A 23,377-nucleotide genomic window follows, 5' to 3' on the forward strand; every position below is an offset into this window, starting at 1 on the left:
GAAGCCGAGAACACCACACTGAGTTGAGTCCCACTGAAGTCTCCCGCCCCTCTCCCATGACCCCCACTCCCATAAATCACAACAAAGCTCTACATCTGGAAGCCTGATGATCTTCAGCTGTGTCTCTCTGCCCAGAAAGTGTCATACTGCACACCACCAGGAGACGAGAAGAAGGAGGGAGAAGGAAAAAGAGGAAGAGATTTCATCAGAGCATGTGGTCTTTTCGTTCCAGGACGATCATGATGATTTGATTAATGCATCCAAAATTACTTGTGAAATGTGCTGTTTTGTCAATTGACACTTCAATTTCTTTTTTTCAAAAATTATAGTGCAAAACAGAAGCTATCAACCACTCTGACAAGATTCTATTGAAACCACTGAGTGATTTTTATTGAATGCCAGGTATCCATTAACTTTTTGTTATCTTTCCCTAAAACCATGCCATACTTGAGTTGCAGCTTTCTCAAGTCCAGCCCTTAGGGCTTCTTGGCACCATCCTCCCAGGAGAAGCAGGGTCTAGTCAACACCTACCCAACATCTCTGCTGATCTCAGCCTCAGTCTTGACTTCATCATGTCTCGTGAGATTTACCTCCAATCCATTTCAGTCGTGTACTCCCAAAGTCACACCATCAGCCTGTTTTCATCTGTGTCTACTTCCACTTCCAAAATGTAGGGGTGTTGTGAAAATTAAGAATATTCCTCTCTAACCCCAACCTTCTATCCTCCCCAAGTCTCCAGCTCCTCCACCCCTACTGTACCTGGTTTTCAACCTCCTTGAGCCCTTAAGTCCACTCTCCTCCATTCTCTCCCATTCCATCAGACTGTCCCACTCTTATTTCCTTCTCCTTGGAGGCTACAGCTCATGATCCATCATGTAAATTGCTCTCTTTCAGGCACCCCCAGTCCTTCCAAGTCACCAATCCCCAATTTCATACCAAACATTTCCACTCCTATAACTGGTAAGGCAAGTTTTGACGCAGGAAATCCCTCAACCTTGCAGATTAATGGCGCAGCACAGTTAGGATTTCCAACACAGGCTAAGAGCTTGGAGTGACTCAACAACAAGACGCTGTGCCCGTCCCGTACACACGCTGGTTACTGCAGATCCAGAGGACTCTGCGTACCTGCCACTTCCAGCAGGAGAGCACAGTAGGGAACAGCCTTGCATCTTGCTTCTGCCTCTTAGTAGCTGTACAACCTCAGGCAAGTTGCTTAACCCTTCTGTGCTTTAGCTGTCTCATTTGTAAAGTGAGCATAACAATCCCGTCCTTATAGGGTTGTTGCAAGAAATCAGCGAGTTAACATACGTACCTTAACCATGCTTAGAGTATAGAAATTGTCCAAAACATGTCAGTTACTCTTCTAGAGTAACTGCTGGGTAGGATTTTCCTGTTTCCTTTCCTTCAGCTAGTCTTCTGGTTTATTCACATCCACATACATCTTTATCTTTTTTCTACCTTTCTCATTTGTATTAATTTCTCCAGTTAGCATCCCCTCTCTTCTATATTTTGAATCTAGTCCTTTACACTGGGTCCTCTTTACCCTATAAATTTACTCTAGTGTCTCTCATCTTGAAAGCAGGAAGGAAGAGCAGGTGAAAGGAAAAGGTAAGAGAAGGGGAGAAAACTCCCCTTCAGCCTTCCCACCCTTCCTGGCTACCACCAATTACTTCCCTCCCCTCATGTGCCCAGCCCCCAAGGAACCGTCTGCATTGACTGTCTCCTCATCCCTGTTCTCATTCCCACCTCCATGGAATGCAGTCTGCCACCTGCCTCCATACACACCACTCGGGCTGTTTTTGACCTTACTCCCAATGACTCCTAATTGCCTGTGTTAGCTTTGCCACCTTTAATGAACTGACCTGTCTGTAGCATCTGACACTGCAGACCTTCTCATTCCTGCTCTGAATTTCCATGACAGGAGCCTCTCCTTTTAGCCTTCCTCCCCGCAGACCCGTATTCCTTATTTCCGTCGCTAGATCCTTCTTCCCCTGACCATTCATTATGCACTGTGTCATTTATTCATTCACTCAACACATGTACTGGACACTTACGGTACGTCAGGTCCCATGACAGCTGCTGGCACCAGTTAAGCAGGGACAGCTGAAACACAACCCCCGGGGGACACCGTTCCGCATGAGACACGATTACTCAGACTAAGTGGTGGCTTGTGAAGTCGGGCGATGGCAGCCACCCTGTAAACAGGACTCAGTCCTTACCCTCACAAATAGTCTGGTGAAAAAGACCAACATGTCGCAGACCATCAGAGGACAAGAAGAAAGGCACAGTGACCCAGGTGTGCTCTGTGTAGAACGTGAACACACCCTAGTTATGCCCTGCAATTTTTTGACTCATTTCACACTTCACTCTTCACATGCTCCCCAGGTAATTACATCCAATCATGTGATTTTTATCTGGACCTACTAGCCGATGGTGCCCCAATTTTGTATTATTTGCAGACTATCAAACTGCCGACCAAACATCTCTACCACGTGCCCTAAGGGACACTGAGCACCAAAATTATAAATATAAATAAAGCAAGTCTTATTTCCCATCGGTACCACTTCAGGAGACTCCCACCCCTAGTTTGTCACCCTCTTGGACGTTTGTAGAAGCCCAACTAAGAGTTATCTGTTTAAAACACAAGCTAATTTTTTCACCAAAGCCCTACTCCCACTTGAAAAGCCTTCAAGGATTACTCCTAGCGGCCAAAGCAAAATTGAAACTCCCTGGACCTCCGTGTGACACAAGCTGGTAAACGATCTAGCTCCTGCCTGCTCGTCTGTCTGGCATCTGTGGGGCCACTTAGGTCCCCTGTGCGTCAGCCACACCAAACTTCCCCGAAGAAGTGCTCAGTTCTTTCAATCCACGGTGTACCTTCCCGCCTCACTGCCTCTGTACTTACCGCTCCTGCTGCTTAGAACGCCCTTCCTCTGCTTGTTCACCTCGGGAATTTCTACATTTCTTTAATTGTTTGACCAATCTGGGCAGCGTTCTTGCCTCTGGCGCTAAACTTCCATAGAAGGCAGTCACTTCCGGGACTCATCACAAGGCTGTGATTACTTGTCCACACACCTGTCCCTCCCAGAAGCATGTAAGCCTTTGAGTCAGAACCCTGCCAATTCTCCGTGGGTCTTCAGCATCCGGCGCAGTGTTTAGTACGTGCCGGGTACTCAACCTGATGAAGAGGTAAACTCTCTGAACTATTTTAACACTGTTTAATCACAATATTTTCATTAGGGGCCTTAAAAGTAATTAATTCTATTTCATCAAATGTCTCTTTCCCCAGCTTAAGACTATTAAAACTATAGAAAGCTTAAATGGAAACTTCACCTTAATAGATGCTGTATTTGCAGCCAATTAGGTATGCTATTATGCAAGAATTGATAAAGCAGAATGTGCCCCGACACTTTTGAGATGCCAATTTGGGTATGTAAAGCAGAATGTGCCCCGACACTTTTGAGATGCCAATTTGGGTATGTCACTTGAAATTTTAGTTAGACTGTCATCTCTAATAAAATTAAAATATATGGTTGCCTATATTTTATCTTGTTTGAATGTGTAGGATAATCAAGGAAGTCAACCTAAAGAAGTAAAAAGGAGAGAAAAAAATATGTAGGGCTTAATTTTTGTCCCAATGACCAAGTCTCTTTATCATTGGAACACCCTAAATATTAAGTAAAATATTTTTTAAAGTATCTCATTTATAACCGCTTATGCTTTCCCCAGGCAGACTTTTCTAAGAATGTTTATGAGTTTTTTAATTAAGGCAAAACACTGTTGCCTGGTGAGCCTTGTAACTAAATTTGCCAAACAGCTGGCCAGCACTGAGGGTCAGGTCTGTGTCAATGATATGAAATGAAGCATCAGACCCATGTGGAATGGACCTTACCCCCGGGCCTCACCAGGGTCATACCCAGAACCTAGCAGTCACTGGTCTGATTCCAAGCGAGAACGGGGACATGGGGAAAATGTCTGGATTTTAAAAGTCAAGAAACCACAATACTTCTTAAATGATTTTATGCCAAAAATACCACCATGGCTGTCTACACTGCCAAATCCACTGGCTAACCACTCAAGTTTATCTTCTCATTCTGTACCTCAATACTCATATAGAAGGAGCCCTATAGGTTTGCACTGGATGTAGGATTTTTGAACAGTGGGAGAACTTCCTTGACTGGCTTCCACAGCCTGTGCCCTGACCCTGCCAGGCTACCCCACACCCCACCCACACACACATACACTCATTCGCCACCTCTTTCACAGTTTTGCACACGCATGTGTGAAGCAATAACAAATAAAAATATACAAAGGAAACTTCACTGACCAGTGTGTATTGGGTTAATGAGAGTACAGAAGAGGGTATCTGACCTCGCACAGCCATTCCTCAGGATTTTATCTTTGACCCATCGCACGTCTCTTTATAAGCACTCTCCTTGGGTAATGATTTCCACACACGCAACTTAAACTGATTCTCTATGCTGATAACTGCCAATCTAGATTTCTTGCCCAGGACATCTAACTGCTCATTTGGCTCTCACTCCCCACAAGCACAAAGGCTACAAAGTTAATAAGACCCAAGTCTTCCCTTGCTTTTTCAACACAGATACACAGTAGCAACTCAAAATTAGGAGCTATCAGACCTCATAAACCAAATTTGGTAGGGAGAGGGAAGCAGAAACTTAGAAACATGTTGGCGTAGGTATTTACAAACTTGTTTTTTGCCAAGAAATCCTTTGCTCAAATAAAATCTTACTTGGAAACCCAAAATGTGCAATCTAGGATGGCACACCTGCTTGGGTTACAGAAGAGACCATGCATAGGAACCCTAAGCTGGACTTTCCCCTCTCCCCTGTCCCTGTGCCGTGTCACAGCCCCTGAGGCTCCTTGAAACTCTCAGAAATCTGCAAAATTTAGTTCAAGAACTATTGGTCAAGATCCATGAGGGTGCTATTTTTAACACAAAAAATTGGAAAAGCTACCCAGTAACTGTGGGTGACAATTTCTGAGTATTAAACAAAAAAGGACAGGTACAAATTACTATATACAGAATAGATAAACAACAAGGTCCTACTGTATAGCACAGGGAACTATATTCAATAGCTTATAATAACCTATTATGAAAAAGAATGTAAAAAGGAATATGCATATATATAAATGAATCACTATGCTGTACACCAGAAATTAACACAACATTGTAAACTGACTATACTTCAATTTAAATAAATAAATAAATAAATATCGCTTCCCTAAAGATTGCATTCCATAAAAATTAGTGAAATTAATGGTATATTCAATAGCTTATAATAACCTATAATGAAAAAGAATATGTATATTCTTACATAGATATATAATTGATTCACTATGCTGTACACCAGAAACTAACAGAACATTGTAAATCAACTATACTTTAATTTAGAAAAAAGGAAAGCTTCTCATATACTGTATGGACACAGAGTAGAGAAATTACAAAAAAAATTAAAAGAAAAAATTATCATGTTCTATTTTTCTACCAGATATGATAAAAAGATACTATAACAACCATTTGTTTCTATAAAATTTATTCTGAAAAAGCATAAAGTGATTAAATATTATGTAGATTATATAGATTGGTGACTCTAGGCCCGCATTACCATGAGATTCCCAGGCAGGAGGGGTTGCTTTAAAAATTCCTGATGCCCTGGATCTATCCCAGACCTACCTAATTAGAATTTTTGAGGGTGGGTCCTTGGCACCAATATTTTCTTTACCTTCCCCAGGTGATTCTAATGTGTCATCAGGGTTGAGAACAATTAATATAGTCTTGAATCAACACATCAACTCAGTTGTCAAACACCAATTTGAACAAACCACTCCTTTTTGATAACAGTGATGCCTGGGAGTTGGGTTCCCCTCTACCGGTGACTAATTAATAGTGATGGGTAAGGTCGCTTTTTGCTAGCTGTCTGGTTGACCCATATCTGACTGACGAGGCAGCACTTTCTTCTCCTTTAAAGCAGATCTAACTTTGTTGTGAGTGTGAATTGGAGGGGCGGGGGGGTTGGTGATTCCTTCATGGGCTGTGAACACTGTTGTCTGGATACAGGTAGAGAGAACTGAATTGCTATTTTAATAAATACAACTGGTTTTGGTACACAGATATGAGCTCACTTCCATGGGAAGTATTTCATCAAAAAAAGGAGAATTACAAAATCAGTACTAACTGTCCCCCAAAATGAGTAATTATGGCCTTGGTCTGTAATATATTCAGTAAACCAGAAAATGATGAATTGTGCTCAGAAATATTTTGAAAAATTATAGTCTACAAGTGTTTAAGTATTGCTAGAGTTAAGATTTTATGTTGCTACTTGGTTTACATATATGAACCAGGGAGCCATAAGGCAGTTTGGGTTAAAACAGATTGTGATTTTCATGGTGATTTAGAAGCTTGAAAACTAGCTCAATGGTAGAGTGCATGCTTAGCATGGAAGAGGTCCTGGGTTCAATCCCCAGGACCTCCATTGATAAATAAATAAATGCAATTACCCCCACCCTATGCAGAAAAAAACCTAGGTTCAGGTTTCCTGTACAATCTTTTTTTCTTTTTATTGTTGATTTACAATGTTGTGTTAGTTTCTGGTGTACAGCACAGTGATACAGTCATGTGTGTGTGTGTGTGTGTGCGTGTGTGTGTGTGTATACACACACATATTCTTTTTCATATTCTTTTCTTTACAGGTTATTACGAGATATTGAGTGTAATTTCCGGTGCTTACAATAGGACTTTGTTGTTTATCCATTTCATATATAGTGGTTTGTATCTGCTAATCCCAAACTCCTAATTTATCCCTCTCCCGCTTCCCCTTTGGTAACCATAAGTTTGTTTTCTATGTCTCCTCTGTAATCTTAAGTGACTAATATTACATCAATAGGAAAGGCTCATAAACATGGAATTTCTCTCCAGAGCCAAAGAGATAAGCTATTTTCAAGATACACCGGGGAACCCTAAGAAACTGAAAACATTAAAAGCTCTCTTAACTGAAGCAATCAGGAGTCAGTAAAAGTAGAGAGTCAAAAAGTGGATACATCATGTTTCAGACATTGTATTTCTTTTTTTTTTTTTTTTTGCTGTTATGTATTTTTTTATTGAAGTATAGTCAGTTTACAATATTGTGTCATATTTCAATTTTAGCCACATAAACAAAAGTAAAATCACTCACTGATCTTTGGATGTCAGGTCATGATTGCATTTTTGTGTTTAAACCACTCCCACACTGCCACCTCCATTTTTTTTTTTTTCTTGTCACCTCTGTTTCTTAAATGCATTTGTACCTTGAAGGCACTTGTGAAAACCTTGACAGCAAAATCTTCCTAGCTTTTTACTATAATTTTCCAATCTTTCATAGCTGTCTATTCCACACATGGGGAGCAGTAGTTTGTTGATTTTTTTTTTCAATATAGCCTTACGCTCTTTCTTAAAGTTAAGATAAAATTCACTATTTTAATCATTTTAAAGTATATATAATTCAGTGGCTTTTTGCACCCTCACAATGTTGTAAAACCTAATTCCAGAACCCCCATCACCCCAACAAGAAACACTGTACCCATGACCAGTAACTCTCAATTCCTCCCACCCCATACCCTGGCAACCACAAATCTACTTTTTGTCTCCTCCATTTGCCTATTGTGGATATTTCATGTAAATAGAATCACACAATATGTGGTCTTTTGTCTCTGGTTTCTTTCACTTAGCATAAGGTTTTCACGGTTCATCCAGGCTGTAGCACCTTAATATTGTTTTTTTAAATGCCTTATTTTTATGAGTCTCTATGGCAATCAACTTAGTTTTCGTAGAAAGAGCACTCTTTATTTGGCACTCCCATTGTATCAGTTTACGTAATAGTTAATCAAATTACAAAATTACAAGAGCAAGTACTACTAAAATAAATAAGGCTGTGACCAAACACCACCATAAGCGTGCACCTGAGCTGATAAAAGCAAAGTACACCAGTTTATTATGATGACAGTTATTTCCCATAGTGGCCTCTGTGCTCTGAGCAACAACCTGTTCGTTTCTCCGAGGAAAAGGAGAGCCCTGGTTAACCCAATGAGTTGTTTTAGTGTTTGTCGGTACTCCGTTACCCAGGACTGAGCGGTATGCATGCAGAGGATGTAAAGGGGAGACAACCCAACCCAGCCTCGACTGTCCCCAAAAGGAAGTCTTCTGTATGTCTCCGTGTTCAAAAGAAGCAAGCACATGTTCCCACATAGATAGGTAGACCCTTCTGCCTCTATAAAAGCGTCACCATTCTACCCATCTTTCAAGGATCAGCTCAAAAGTGTCCTCCTCTCTAAAGTCTTCCCTAAGCCTTGACTCCTCGCAGAGCCTACATGCTCTCTCTCCTTCCTTTTAATTTCCAAAGTACTTATCTCTCTTTCTCCCTCACAGTGGTTATAACTGGTATTAGGTAGCTAGTTACACAATATCTTTTCTTCCAGACCAGGCTGGAAGTGTCTTCAGAGGCAGGATTTGTGTCTTTACAGCACAGGAACAGAGGGGCTCAAGACACAATCTCTGCACAAATCTGTAGTAAGAAGTTCAAGAAATATGAAGTAAGTAATGAAGGAGCACATTGATTAAATGATTAATTAATGGTGCGTAACTTCCCACCTGGCTATATAGCAACACACCTCTTCCTTCAACCTGCAGTAAAAGATGGGGGATGAGAATCTGATGGGGAAAAGTGGTGAGCAAAGGAAGAAAAGCAGCTATTCTGGGTGCCTCGCTGCTGTCAGCAACCATGACTCTCCTCCTAGTGTCTAACAGAGATCACTTTCAAACAGGACACTGTTAGATAATGACACTTCCTGATGTCCTTTGATGTAGAACAAATTAAAAACAGAGAGAAAATCTTTGTCCTCGAAAACCTCCTAACATCTTCAAATGTGGATTTGGTTTTTCTCAATTAAATTATTCTACTGCTTGAACGGGTTTCTAGATCTCCTAGAAAGGTACTCATAAGCAAATAGCTTCCAAACTGGCAATTTTTTAAAGAAAAGCAATTGGTTAGGTAAGGAATGCATAAACAACCCCAACAGGCACACTGAATACTTTTTTTTGGCTGTATATAACTGAAAAACTGCCAAGTTCATTTTGATAAGCCTTTATTAAAAACAATAAACCTGCCTGAGCTTGCAAACCATGCCATTTTGAAGAACAAGTCATTGAGAGAATTAGAAAATGCTTAAAACTGCATATCTGATTTAAAAAAAAAACAACTTCTGTGGTAACGGATATACCAATAAGTCACAGGACCGTGTCACCTATTAATATGGAGGGGGGACAAAATATAAAGTGAGACAAAATAAAAGCAGAACAGCATCTTCATAAATAAATAAGCAGCTACATCTTAAAACTAATACAATTACAGCCTGCCACACTGACATGAGGGCACCGACACTATTGAGAAAACTAATCCTCTCATGCTTCATCAAGTTTAATGTCACTACAGTGATGTCCTTGCACTAAAGGCAATGTAATTTCAGGGACAGTGAACAAACATACATAAAATAATGAAATGTGGGAGAATTTCTATTCATGTAGAGTTCACATACTTCAATTCATAAAAGTCAAACTGACTTTATTTGAATTTGCTTCTTTGTTTTCAGTGATTATAAAATCTGCAGAATTACAGGACTGCAAGAAAAATAATTTGGGACATTAATGTTTGATACAAAACTGAAATTTTTTTCTATCTGCCAAACAAAATTCTGGAAAATTCTAACGAATACACTGTAAGTTTAGGTCCAGGGGATCAAAGATCTTTGTTTTGTTCACTGATATACCCCTAAGTGTCCAGAACAACACTGAGCCCATAGTAGGCACTCAATAAATGCTTTTTAAATTAAACTAAATTGAAAAACAAACAAAAAAATGTGCAGTGTAATGCTAAATAAGTCAGTTTAAAATTCCTTTCTCAGCTCTGTTATAGGTCACAGTATTAATCACAACACACATATTGTCCTCATATAAGCTACTTTTCTCAAGCCTTCTCCAAAGTCACAAATCACACTTTAAACTCTAACCAATCATCTCTCTAGAGAGGTAAGAATCAGAAGAAACTCCAAGGAGAGATGGAAATAAATTTAGTTCAACTGTTTTGATTACTGTTCTTCTACTGGAAGTTCACCTGAGATGTATCTGCACATTCATCTTCGTTTAAGAAGAGTGTACTATTTAAAATTAAGGGCTTGTATTTTTAAAATTTATACTACAAAGGTGGTTTGACTAAATCAACCTCTCATTCACTTCAGAATCCCACCAGTTAAAAAAAAAGATAGATAAATAAAAAATAAGAGCAGGCAAATGATATGATTAGGCGTTTCTGGTCATCATTTCTGTTCAAAATGCCTGGAAGCAATATGCTTTGAAAACTGAACTAAGTCAGAAGGAGAAGGCCTGGATTCTAGTGTTGACTCCATCAAAAATGAACACTATGAGCTTAACCAATCATTGCTAACAGGAAACTGAGCTTCCTCCTGGGTTGCACAGTGAAGCCTTTGACTAGATGATCTCTAAAAACTCTTACAATTTCCAAGACCCTGTGATTATAAATGATCAAATCCAGTCACTTAATTTCTACTTCTCGTTGGGACGGTGCGACGCCTTTTGCCTAGTTTGGCAGGACATTCACAGTGGGGGAGGGGAGGGTGGGGAGCAAACTATGCAGAAGCAGTTGACGACTTGAAAAGCTAGTGATCTCGGATATCTGTGGAGATTGTGTGTTTCTAAATTTGGAGGGTTTGAAGACTTTCTTCCTGAGTCAGGCTGAGTGCACCACCAGAGTTCCCAGCTCTCAGCAAAGAAAAGATAAGACGAACTCATTAGAGACCCTTTAGAATGGAAGGGTGTAACCAGTGCTCTGGCAGGTCCCATCTGACTCAACACTTCAAAAAAAAAAAAAAAAATTACAGGAGGTTCAGAACGTTGAGTTGTGAAAGCCGATGTCTAACCAAATAGCTCCAGGACTTAATTGGAATCGTGCTTTTAAATTTTGCTTCTAACACTTTTCCTTGAGCCTGCACTACAGGTATCACTGATTTTCTTCACGGAAAAAAGCAACTAAGAAATTAAGTCAATTGAACGTTGTGAATATTATTACCAGAGGGAGAGGGGAGAGCTTTTTTAAAAAAAAATAAGTAAGATACAGTAGAAACAGAATCCAGAAGAAAGGCGGTCTTCATCACACGAGGAGTCTGCATTTGGAAACCACAGGAGATGGGGGCCCTCAGCCGCTCCCTCTCCAGCCACCTGCCCTGAAAGTGCCGGAGCGCCGGCCCAACACCGCCGGGGCCAGCGGGCACGAGTCTCTCCCCCAACCCAACAGGCGTTCCGAGGGACGGGGTTGCGGCGCCGGGCTCCCCGCGTGCCGCCCGGCGCGGGGGCGGCGAGGAGCCGAGGGAGCGCCCTCCGCCACCTTCGCCCAGCCCAGCCCTAGAGCCCGTCGCCCCGCCGTAAGGGATGCCTGGGTCACCTGAGCCACCGCCTTCTCGTCACAGCCGAACCCGGGAGCGGGCAGAGGGCGAGCCAGGGGGCTCCGGGACCCGCGCGCTGGGGATTCGGGCGCCGCCGCGGCGGGAGGGAGACGGCGCCCCGGCAGCCGGCCTGGCCAGGCTCCCGCGCTCCGCAGCCCGCCCAGAGCGCGTAGACCCCTTCTCCACCCGCACCCCCCCCCCGCGCCCCGCCCAGCCCGCGCCCAGCCCGCGCCCGGCCCCGCCGCCCGCTCACCTCGTGTGGACGGCTGCAGCCCGGGCTGCGGCGCGCGGACATGCCCCCGGGGCGCACACACCGTGCCGCGTCCCCGCGCGGTGGCCCCTTCCCGGGCCCCAGACGCCACGGTCCGCGCGTCTGAGGGGCGGGGAGCCGACGGGGCGGAGGCGCCGACGGGGCTGGGGCAGAGGGCCCCGCGGGCAGCGCGGGAGGCGGAGCGCGTGGCGGGGGAAGATTCCGGCGTTCTGCCCGCGAAGGGCACTGGCGAGTTCAGCGACCCTGGCTCTGCCTCGGACTCTGCCCGGCGGGTGAATGGGATTTACCACCGGGATCCGCTCTACGTGCTGCGGTTTGGCAGGAGGGTGAGGGGCGCGCAGGAGGAGGGACGCCCGGCGGTTATGTAATGGGTCAGCCCGCTGTGACCCGAGCTAGCTCGCTCCGGACTGCCCGACCTCCCCGGAACAGCCGTGCGTGCCCCTGACCTAGGCAAGCAGAGGGCCCGGTGTTCTCAAAAAGAACTTTCCCCGGCAGGGCCAAAGAGCAAGCTGTGGAGAAGGAATCCAAGGCCTCCTTTAGGTGTATCTGCAGCCCGTCCCATTTCACAGCACAGAAAACCGAGGCCCCAAAGTGTTCGTTTAAAAAGCTGTTCCTTGGAGTTAGACCGGCCTGGATTCAACTCTTCTGAAAAGTTCAGTGACCTTAGACAAGTTACTTAAATCTCCGAGCCTCAGTTTCTTCACCTCTAAAAGAATGATAGTGCGCACTTCCTGTGGTTGGCGGAAATGGAGGCGCAGAAGCCCGGCGTATGTAACAAGCCCAGTGAAAGTTACTGCTGTTGATTGTGCTGAGGTTCGCCCAAGTCCCCAAACGTCGCCTTGGGATCGCCTATCTCACCGGCTTGAGGAAGGAGCTGCCGAGATGTACCTCAGATAAGGCAGATGCCAGGCTAACCTTCCTGTAAGTTATGCCCCCTGTCAGCACAGTCTCTGAACTGACGAGGACTGATGCCAACGTCTTGGGGTCTCCACCTTCGCTGCTCAGCAGCGTCGTCCTCATCCGGGGCCCTGCTGGAAATGCGAAACCTCAGGCCCAACCCCAGAGCCTTTCAGCCAGAATCCCTAGGTGATTTACTCTGTTGTACTTCCAAGTTTCAAAGTGAGTTCGACTAAAAGGATACTTGAGAGATACTGTATGGTGGCCACACAATACCTTCGGGGTTTTTTTTAAATAGACCAGTAAAGTCCGTCCTCATTTTACCCTCTGGCTATTTCATCTCTTCCCCACCCCTCAATTTCCTGCTCTTCAACTATAAATCTGGATTGAGGTCCTCTTTTCCCTTGCAAAAACCTCTGGGCTACCTCTAAGTAATGGTTAGTGAATCTGTGTCTAAAATCAGAAAAGAATTAGCAAATAGGGCTTGTAAAAGAATTCATTAGCACTGAAAATGGACTTAAGATGTTGAGGCGGGGGTGAGCCCTGAGCTCTCATCTGTGAAGGCCTTTAGGTTAAAGGCCTGAATACTTTAGCAGAAAAATACTCCTCTTAGTTAAACATTGTTTGGGGTGGCAAATAAGCCCAGGTGTCTTCTTTTTAAAAGTTTTGAAAAATTGAAAGAAATCTCACGTGCTTTCCTCTACCTAGCTAAGTGAGCAGTTACAGAGGCTCTAGCAAAGTCCGAAGCAATTACTTTATGTGATTAAATGCTCTGTGTTTGTGTTTTGTGTGTGTGTGTTTGTTTTTAATTCTCAGAGTGTTCAGATGTAGTTTGGCTGACTCTACCACAGGCAGAGTGCTGTTCATCTCTTGCGAGGTGAGTAATTCTGGATTGTCGATGACGCTGATACTGACTCTATCAGGTCATTTCCATCTGCCTCCCCTTTGGGGGCTGCAAATAAACCCCTCAAGGTTGTTGAACAAGCTGGTGTCATGGGTGGGCCATGTGGAGGCAGAGAAAGGGAAGATGGGAAAAGGAAAGGAATCTCCTTCTTCTGAGTTCGGGAGGGTCGGAGGAGCTGGGGAGGGGAGGAGACACCCCACTGCTTGCCTTGGAATCCAACCAGGGAGGAAAGGGAAAAGGCAGCATTTCTCCCAAACAGCACTGTCCGATAGAATTTCCTGCAGTGGTGGAAGTGGTCTATAGTCCCAAATGGCTATGAAATGTGGCTCTTTATGTTTAAATTTTAATTAAGATTCAGGTTTAATTAAATTCAGATTGTTGGTGTCTTAGTGCTAGTCATTTTATATTTACGAAGTTGGGGGGACAAGGTACTACAGTTGCAGCATTATTAGTTAAATAACTCTTGCTGATGTGATCAGCTACTCTGGTACCTCAACTACCATTTAATATCTGTGCTCCAGCCCCTCCCGTGGCCTCTCCCTCCCTACCCTGAGCTGGGCACTACCTGTACTGTTCTGGCCTGGAGGCACAGCATACTTCGTCATATCCCTACCATTTGTATCCAATAAATGAGTGTGTTAACTAAAATCACATTGCACCATGGTTCAGGAGAATCCATTTTCAGATGAGATTCTCAGAAGCCTGACACCTTAGGGTACATCCATTATGGAAGGAATTGTTTGTTCCTTTTATTTGGTCAAACAAGGATGTGTGGACTCAGCAGTTAGAAACGAGAACATTGGCTTCAGATAAGAAACATTTGGGGGTGTCCAGGTCAGACTGGGGATTACCTGAAGGTTGAGGGTGGGGGGTGGAAACTTGAGGCTTTTACCTAAATAGAATTTGAAGGTTTATTTCCATGGCTAACAAAGATTCTAAGGATAACTACAAACAGCATAAAAAAGATGCAAGTATGTTATGCTGTCAATTATGCAAATGAGGGCAAGACCTAGAATGTGAAGTTGTGAAATTCTTCCTGGGACAGCAAGAAACAGTGATTTGTGAATAACCTTCTCAAACTCCTGTTCCTTCTGACTTCTTTAATAAGATCACATCCTGTGGACATCTTTTATTTTTTATTGATTTTAAAGCAATTGTTTATTTTATTTTTAGGTTTTTTGGCAGGGGTGGGGGATTAGGTAGGTTTGTTTGTTTGTTTAGTGGCAGTACTGGGGATTGAACCCAGGACCTCCTGCATGCTAAGCACACACTCTACCACTGAGCTATACCCACCACCCCTCTGTGGGCACCTTTTAGATCCCATTTTCTTTGTTGTCTTCCTCGGTTCCTTTTCCTTGAGAAGGTTTTCTTAGAATTCAGCCCCTATTTTTCTGCTCTCCTTTCGTCACCCATATACCGTCCCCCTGGTCATGACTATAGCTAACAGCCGCTGTCCTGGGCAGTGCATTTCCAATTCTGACCTCTCTCTGAACACCAATTCTTGTTGCCAGATCCCCAGTGGATATTGTCACTGAAATCCTCCTCACCCTATCACTTCAAATGTTAACCCCATCAGGAACTAAAGTTGTCATTGTGATCTGCTCGGAGCTCCCCCCAAACTTCCTGTTTCTCTTCTCTGTCATCACGGCCTTGGTCTCTGGGGCTAAAATTCTCTCATGGAGAGAATGACTTGAACTGTGGAATCATTTTAACTCATTTTTCTTCTTCGTGGAGAATTGGTATAATGGAAGACACTAGATTTGGAATTATGGGACCAAAATAAAAATCCCCTTTTTGTCACTTCTTAGCAGGATGAACTTGGGAAATGTTTTATCCTTCCTCAGCCTCATCTATAAAATTAGGTCAATAGTACCTCTCAGAAAATATGGTTTCAGCAGCTGCTTATCTCAGCCTCTGTGCTAATTAGGTTAGACTCTCCACTTTGCAGTAATGACCTTTTGGACGTGATAAATCTTTGTCATGGGGTCGCCTTGCACATTGCAAGATGTTTAGCAACATCCCCAGCCTTTAGCCATTAGATGTCAGTAATAACACTCCCAGTCATGATGGTCACAGTTGTCTTCAGACATTGCCAGATGTCCCCTGAGCCGGAGGGCAAAAATCACCACCCGATGAGAACCAGTAGTTTAGAGAGGCAGTAGTGCCTTACTCTGTGGGTTTGTGAGGATTACACAAGATGACAAACATGAAAAAAAAAAGCCACTGGCACAGCACCTGACCACCTCAACATTTGCAGAACGTGGGTGTTCACTTATTCATGAAGCTCCATCAAGTTAAGGGATTCTCCGAAAATCACAGTTGAAAAACATTTTTAGGAAAAAAGAAATTTAGATTGCATTGTTCTGAACAATTATTATATCCTAGCAAGTATTGTTTTTGGATTTAAGCAACACTAAAACAAGTTCTCTATATTACATCTTCCTGATCATTTTGTTCTCGCCCATTTATTCTCACTCCTCTCCAGCCTCAGAGTGCCTCATGGGTCTGATGCAGGAAAAGCGGATGTAGGGAGTGAGGAGGACTGTGTCCCAGGTCTCAGTTGAGTTCCCCGTAAGTGTAAGTCCTTGGCTTCACACAGGAAAGAATTCAAGAGCGAGCCACAGTTGAGTAAAGGTAGATTTATTTGGAGAGATACATACTGCATAGAGTGTAGGCTGCTTCATAAGGCAAGAGAAAGGCCACGAGGTGTGGGGGTTGATTAGAGTAAAAGTAGTTACACACTCCATAGACATAGAGTGCAGGCCATCTTCAAAGATGAGGGAGCGAGAGGAGGCCACCAGGCACCGTGTTGCCAGTTTTTATGAGCTCAGTAGCTTCATATGCTAACAAGTGGGAAGACCATTTTAACTACCCTGGGGAAAGGGCTGGGATTTCCAGGAAGTTGGCCATTGCCCACTCTTTGACCTTTTATGGTTAGCCTTGGAGCTGCCATGGTGCCTGTGGGCGTGTTATTCACCATGCTAATACAGTGGGCGTATAATGAAGCTCAAAGTCTACTAGAACTCAAATCTCCCGCCATCTTGAGCCTCAAGGCCTCATGAGGGGTTGGATCTTCTGCCATTTTGATGACAATTATTGCGTTGTTCCTTGAACGGCTGTGCCCTGCCCCCTTCCTTCCTGTCTCAGGTCCATCACTAGAACCACTGCACTTCCATTACTTCCTTCCTCATGCCCATCTATACAGCTAATCTTCCTGATACTCTTGGTGCTGGTAGTTCCTGTTTCTCCCATTTACTTTACTTTTTTGGCAGAGGTTGAGGGGAGGTGATTAGATTTTTTTTTTTTTTTAATGGAGGTACTGAGGGATTGAACCCAGGACCTCATGCATGCTAAACATGCACTCTACCACTGAGCTATTCTCTCCCCATTCCAAATTTACTTTCATTGGAAAGGAATTCCTCTGCTGGTTGGCCAAAGTCCTCTTCCATCCAAGCTTCGTTCCACTTTTCATTATCATATTCCCCAACACTTAACTGTCACAGTCTCCTGCATGTTGTTCTGTGAAGTCATCACACACATTTCTGGCTCTATTCTTTTATCCACATTGTTCCCCGTAATGGGAATTCCCCTTGCTTTCTCAATTCTGCCTTCATAGACTTGATAACATCCTTCACATCCCAATTCAGACTCCGACTTCTACTTATGTTTGTAACTTCCTTTGAAAGGCATCAAAAAATAAGATGAGTTAATGATTGGATGGAGGAATGGAGAGAGGAACAGTTAGGTGATAAAAGCAATTTAGTAAAATGTTAATCTAGAGTTTAGGAAGCAGTATATGGGTTCACTGTATAATGTTTTTAACATTTTTCTAAGTTTGAAAATTGTTCTAATAAAAATAAATTAGAAAAAAAGAAAAATAAAACAAATATAGCAAGCCTTTCCACCCATCTCCTGTCCACAGTGGTTAAGAATTCAGACTCTGGCATCAGGCATATATGAGTACAAGGCCAGCTCCACCTCTTGCTAACTAGGTGACTTTGGGTATGTTGCATGTCAACTCAAAAGTCCAGTTTCTTCATTAATGAAATGAGCATAACAACACCAACTTCCTTCTAGGACTATTGTAAAGGTTAGATAAGGTATCTACTTGTGAAGTACCTAGCACACTAGCCAATGCATACTTAATACAGAAATACAGAATTATTGACAGTAGCCAAGATATGGCTTAACTTAACAATTTAACTGTCTGTTGACGGATGAGTGGATAAGGAAAATGTGATCTATAAACATAAAATGGAATATTATTCAGTCTTGAAAAAGAAGCTCCTGCCATTTGCAACAACATGGATGAAACTAGAGGTCACCGTGCTATGTGAAGTAAGCTGGACGCAGAAAAACAAATACTATAATCTCACTAACATGTGAAGTCTAAAAAAGTTTTAAATTCACAGAAGCAGAGAATAGAATGCTGTTTGCCAAGGCCTGGGTGGCGTGGGAAATGGGGAGATGTTGGACAAAGGGTATAAACTTTTAGTGATAAGATGAGTAAGTTCTGAGGATCTAATGTACAGCATGGTAACCATGGTTAACAATACTGTATTGTATACTGAAATTTGCTAAGCAAGTAGATCTTAAATGTTCTCACCACACACACACACACACACACACACACACAAAGGTAACTATGGTAGCTGATGAATGTTTTAAGCAGCTTAATTGTGTTCATCATCCCACAATGTATACATATATCAAATCATCACATTGTACACTTTAAATATATTTAATTTTTATTTGTCAATTATACCCCAGTAGAGCTAAATTAAAAATATTAGCTGAAAATATAACAAATACAAACACTCCTCCCTGGACCACATAGAGTGCAGGCTATTGATGGCAGGAAGCTTCTCTGTCTCATTTACTATTCCCCCAATGTTGACAGAGTAGGAACACTTCAGTAAATCTTTGTGGAATGAGTGAATATAGTTATGCATCACTTTGTTGTCACCTCTGTTGTTCTTCCTCTCATATATTGAATCGATTAGTATTTATGAAGCATTTGACTTGAACAAAGTCAGCAACCTTGGGAAGACCCATGATAACCCTACACCTAACCCAGGACTGTGTCTCCCTAGTCCAGAGCTGCTATGCAGTTTGAGAGCTCTCTGACCCAGCTAGGACTCCTTCTGGGAACACATCTGGGATAAGCATGTGGGGAAGAGAGAAAAGCTGCTGGTTTTGTCACCCCGTCAGTGGAGTTTGACCAAAAAACAGTGGGAAGTTCCCCATGGTCTGACCCACAGATTTTGTGACCGACCCTTTTTTGATCCCATAGGAACAGCACACAGGTCCTGCTGATTTTAATAATATTGAGCTTTGTTTCCCAGTTAATTTCTTTAAAATCTTTCAAATTATTGTTTGAACTTTTTTTCAAATTGATTGTAGTTGATTTACCATTTTGTGTTAGTTTCTGGTATACAACATAGTGATTCAGTTATACATATATATATTCTTTTAATATTCTTTTTTCATTATAGGTTATTGTAAACTATTGAAGGTAGTTCCCTGTGCTATACAGTAAATTCTTGTTGTTTATCTATTTTTATAGATAGTAGTTTTTATCTACTAATCCGAAACTCTTAATTTATCCCTCCCCCACTCCCTTTCCCCTTTGGTAACCAGTTTGTTTTCTATGTCTGTGAGTCTCATATCACATAAAAGTGATATCATATATTTGTCTTTCTCTGTCTGACTTAGTGTGGTAATCTCTAGGTACATTCATGTTACTGCAAATGGCATTATTTCATTCATTTTTATGACTGAGTAGTATTCCATTATATATATATAATTATATTATATAATATATCCCACAACTTCTTTATCCAGTCATCTGTCAATGGACATTTAGGTTGCCTCCATGTCTAGCTATTATAAATAGTGCTACTATGAACACTGGCGTGCATGTATCTTTTTGAATTGGAGTTTCCTCTGGATATATGCCCAGGAGTGGGATTGCTGGTTCAAATGGTAACTCTTATTTTTAGTTTTTTAAGGGATCTCCACACTGTTTTCCAAAGTGGCTACACCAAATAATGCTCAAACTTTTATGTCAGTTTTTTCTGAAGTATGCATTTGGGTTTAGTTTTTCCAAATCCAATTTAAATAAAATTATTTAATTTTCCTGATGTTAGTGAGACAGGAGGGAAGGGGGCAGAGCACAATCCTTGAAAGAATGACACAACAGTTGAGGACACAAGAAACTGATTAGAACCAAGATGGTGGAAGATTCGATTTCCAGTAGACCTTGAGCCTCACAGCACACCTACAGGTACCATGACAGTTCCTAGGCTGACCATAAAAGGTCAAAAAGTAGGTAGGGGGGCCAGTTCCTGGAAATCCCCGCCCCTTCCCCAAAGCAGTTGGAATAATTCTCCTACTCATTAGCATATGAAGTTACCCAGCACATAAAAACTAACAAGCCGGCATCTCCTGGTTGCTTTCTCTCCTGCATTCTGAAACGGCCTGCACTCTGTCTATGGAGTGTGTATCTCCCTGAATAAACTTCCTTTCCCTCTACTATGCCTCAGTCTTGAATTCTTTCCTGTGCAAGACAAGAACCTCTTCTCTGGCAACATCAAGAGCTGATGGACCCCTTTTTCCCTTCTCTGAACAGCGGGGGGGAGAGTTGTGAGGAACTCATTGATATTTACTGAGTTCCTGTGGTGTCCCAGGCCCTGTGTATATATTTCATCTGATTCTTACAGGACCTATTTTCCAGTTGAGGGGAAAGGGGCTCAGAGTAGTTATATAAATTGCCCAATATTGTGCAACTAGAAAACTGTGCTAGTGTATGAAACCACGTCTGTCTAACCCGGAGGCAGACTGACTGCAAAAACAGCTGGGATTCTCTACCTGATTCTGTATTCTTGGCAATGTGAGCTTTACCATGAGAACGAGCCTGAGCTAACCTGCTGGAAGATGAGTGAACACATGGGGCCAAATTCAGTCTGTTCAGTCACACCTGCCAAAGCCACAGACACCAGGGAGGTGGCTAAGCTAAGGTTAGCAAAGCTGGCTGATAGTCCTACGGGAGGTTTCGGGGGCACAGGTGAGCCCCCCAAGACCAACTTTGGTCAGCAGAGTTGCCCAGCCAACACTCACACTCACACACAGAAATAAAGGTTTCTTACTGTAGCCACTGAGGGGTTATGGTGGTTTGTCATGCAGCATTATTTAACCAAGAGATAACTAATATAAATTCACAATGTCTGCAGATCTATTTACCTTATAATAGTATAAAGAGAAGTTTTTGCAAAATATCTGTCAGAAGTCTTTTCCCCCAGTTTTTATCATCCTATTATGCCCTTTTCAGTTACTCAAGAGGGGAAACAAGTGTTGCGAGCGATCTATCAGAAAAGAGATTATTTGTGTTTAATGGACCAATTTAATGAGCGACTAAATTGCCAACTGAACTGCAGTGCGTGTCTCTCCATTTCTATCATCAGAATGCTCAGAATATCAAATTCAATGAAAACAAATCAGCCAGTATTTTGGAGTATCTAGCCTGTGCATGGTACCACTGTATTTTTAGACAGGGTTCCTGTCTTCAAGAAATTTGTAATCTAACTGAAGTATAGGTAGCCATGCAAATGAGAGAAGTTGAATAACAGTAAAAGATTTCAAGAACACCTTCACCACAACTGTACATTTGAGAAAGAAAAAGTGCATAATCAATTTGATAAAGGAAGTCAACACTTGTTAGAATTCAGAAGAGAAGTTAAACACTTGGGACAGAAGCTGCCCAGGTGAAGGCTGACTTTATAGGTGGGGCTGGAACTCACTGGAGCACTTCAAAATGCAGGTAGGAAGGCTCCCACAGTAGGTGAAACTGCAGGTAGAAGTATTAGCAGTGGGAAAGTGCAAGGTGTATTTGGCAGTGAGTAAATAAGTCATTTTGATGAGAACAGAGAAAATCAATAGGACAAAGGGACTGATTAGATATGGAGTGAAAGAGGCATGAGGAGCATGCGTGCCTCCAACTGGGAGGATGGTGATCATTAACAGAGAGAGGAGTTAAGAGGTAGCAGTTGATAAACTATTCAATATATGACACATGGAGCTTGAGATGGGAGTGAAATACCCAGCAGGCTGTTGGAAATTTAGGTCAGAGGCCAAGGGAAAAGGTCAAAGTTAGAGATAAGGCTTGAAAAGTCTTCAGTGCAACAGAGCTGAGATGAAACCAGAGCAGGAGGGCAAGGACTGGACCTTGGGGAATGTCTGCAAGGTCTAGTAGGGGAGATAAGACGCGCAGCTTATTGCTAAGCAGGATGTAGTGGGGGCCACATGAGTCACTTAAGTGTGATAACATTTCAGAGACAGGAGAGAGGTGTACACCAGCGGAGCAGAAACATTCTCTTTTGAGAGAAGAGTGAGTGATAATGAGCAGGATCTGCTCACAGCAGGACTGCACTGCTGCTGTAAGTCATTTGAAGGGATGCATGGTTCCTGCTAGATAGCTCACCTGCTGACATCAGAAACACAGTGGAGACTGATTAAACTTTGAAAAAAAAATTAACCAGCTTTATTTGAGGCTGATTTACCATTTCTGACTATCTGTGTTGATCTTCTTAATGGATTAATTAGCAAGTTTCTGCTTCACCTTTTTTCATTTTGATAAATTCAGAAAGTGCAAATTGAAAATATTTGGTGAGGATAAAGCCAATCCGAATAAATAAAGCACCAAGGTAAATAAACAATGGCCAAATACCTTTTTAGCTTCTATGCTAGAGTATATCTTAAGTGGTACAAAAATGAACACATACTGGATACTACTGTATCTGTTTCTTTCCTATTTATACTCATATTAATTGGTTATCATGGTTATAGATATGCCGTGATAACAACACTGAGAAAGTACAATTCATACCAACCACTGGGAGAACCATTCAGAGTTCCTAGCACTATAAATAATAGCCATTGGTTGTGTTTTATTTCAGTAGAGTGTGAAGAATAGAAAAGCACAAAGTGAAAAAAAAGGCTGTTGTTTTGTTTCTATATTTTAAGGCTACTTTATTTTTATAAATTTATAGAAGCCATAAGTCTGCCAGCAAACTGCTTACCAGTTGCTTTAGAGTGTTTCCAACTAATCTGAAGGTTAGTGGGAAGTAGTGGATTTTGTAACCAGACATCCAGCCAGACATTAGTGGGAACCATCCACGTTGACTTTCTGGTCTATATCTGCTCCAAGTGCTCTGCTCCAGAAACACTGCTTGTAGGACCCGGTATATTAACAAGCTTTCCAAATAGATCAGCACCCTAAAATTTGAGAATCGTAACCTACGTATTCCAGGAAGACCAAGGGCCGTTGGAAAGGGGGAAGGCGCCCACGTAGACAGGACCCAACCAGCCCTCCCCTTTTCCTTTTCTCCCTCTTTAAGGAGAGCAGCTCTGCTTTATGGTCTTGTTGCACTGGACTCCCAATCCATTCCATTCATCGTGCCAGAAATCTGAGAGCCGTCCCTTACCCCCTACATCAACCATCTGCAAGTCCTGCCAATTATCTCGTCAAAGTATATCTCAAAATCTGCCTCACTTTTTCCATCTGCACTGCCAACACCTGAATCCAACCTGCCACCTTCTCTTGCCTACTCCCGCCATAGCCCCCTAACCCTTCTACTTGTTTCTGCTCTTAGCCTCTGCCACTCCATTCTCATTAGAACACCAAGAATGTTTTTCTCAAAACTTAAATGACATCATATTGCCTTCCAGCTTACAATTTCTCTATGGCTTCCGAAGCACTGATCTGGCCTCTGCTGACCATGGCCTGTAAGAAT

General features: G+C 42.5%; 1 protein-coding gene and 1 long non-coding RNA gene across 3 annotated transcripts in view; one reads left to right on the plus strand and one right to left on the minus strand.

The window, feature by feature from the left end:
- The window catches only part of SLC16A12 (solute carrier family 16 member 12), a 92,798-nt gene extending 80,915 nt beyond the window's left edge, over window positions 1-11,883 (minus strand). The window contains exon 1 of one of the 2 annotated variants that reach the window (XM_031461362.2): window positions 11,768-11,883. The gene's annotated coding sequence lies outside the window, so the exon portion shown is untranslated. The remainder of the gene's footprint in view (window positions 1-11,767) is intronic. The other variant, XM_031461359.2, reaches the window with a different exon arrangement.
- An 85-nt stretch (window positions 11,884-11,968) lies between these two features.
- The window catches only part of LOC116155806 (uncharacterized), a 40,929-nt gene continuing 29,520 nt past the window's right edge, over window positions 11,969-23,377 (plus strand). The window contains exons 1-2 of the long non-coding RNA XR_004139695.2: window positions 11,969-12,706; window positions 13,499-13,559. This is a non-coding gene — a long non-coding RNA (uncharacterized LOC116155806). The remainder of the gene's footprint in view (window positions 12,707-13,498; window positions 13,560-23,377) is intronic.

Source organism: Camelus dromedarius, chromosome 8 (assembly GCF_036321535.1).
Source record: "Camelus dromedarius isolate mCamDro1 chromosome 8, mCamDro1.pat, whole genome shotgun sequence".
NCBI lineage: Eukaryota > Metazoa > Chordata > Mammalia > Artiodactyla > Camelidae > Camelus > Camelus dromedarius.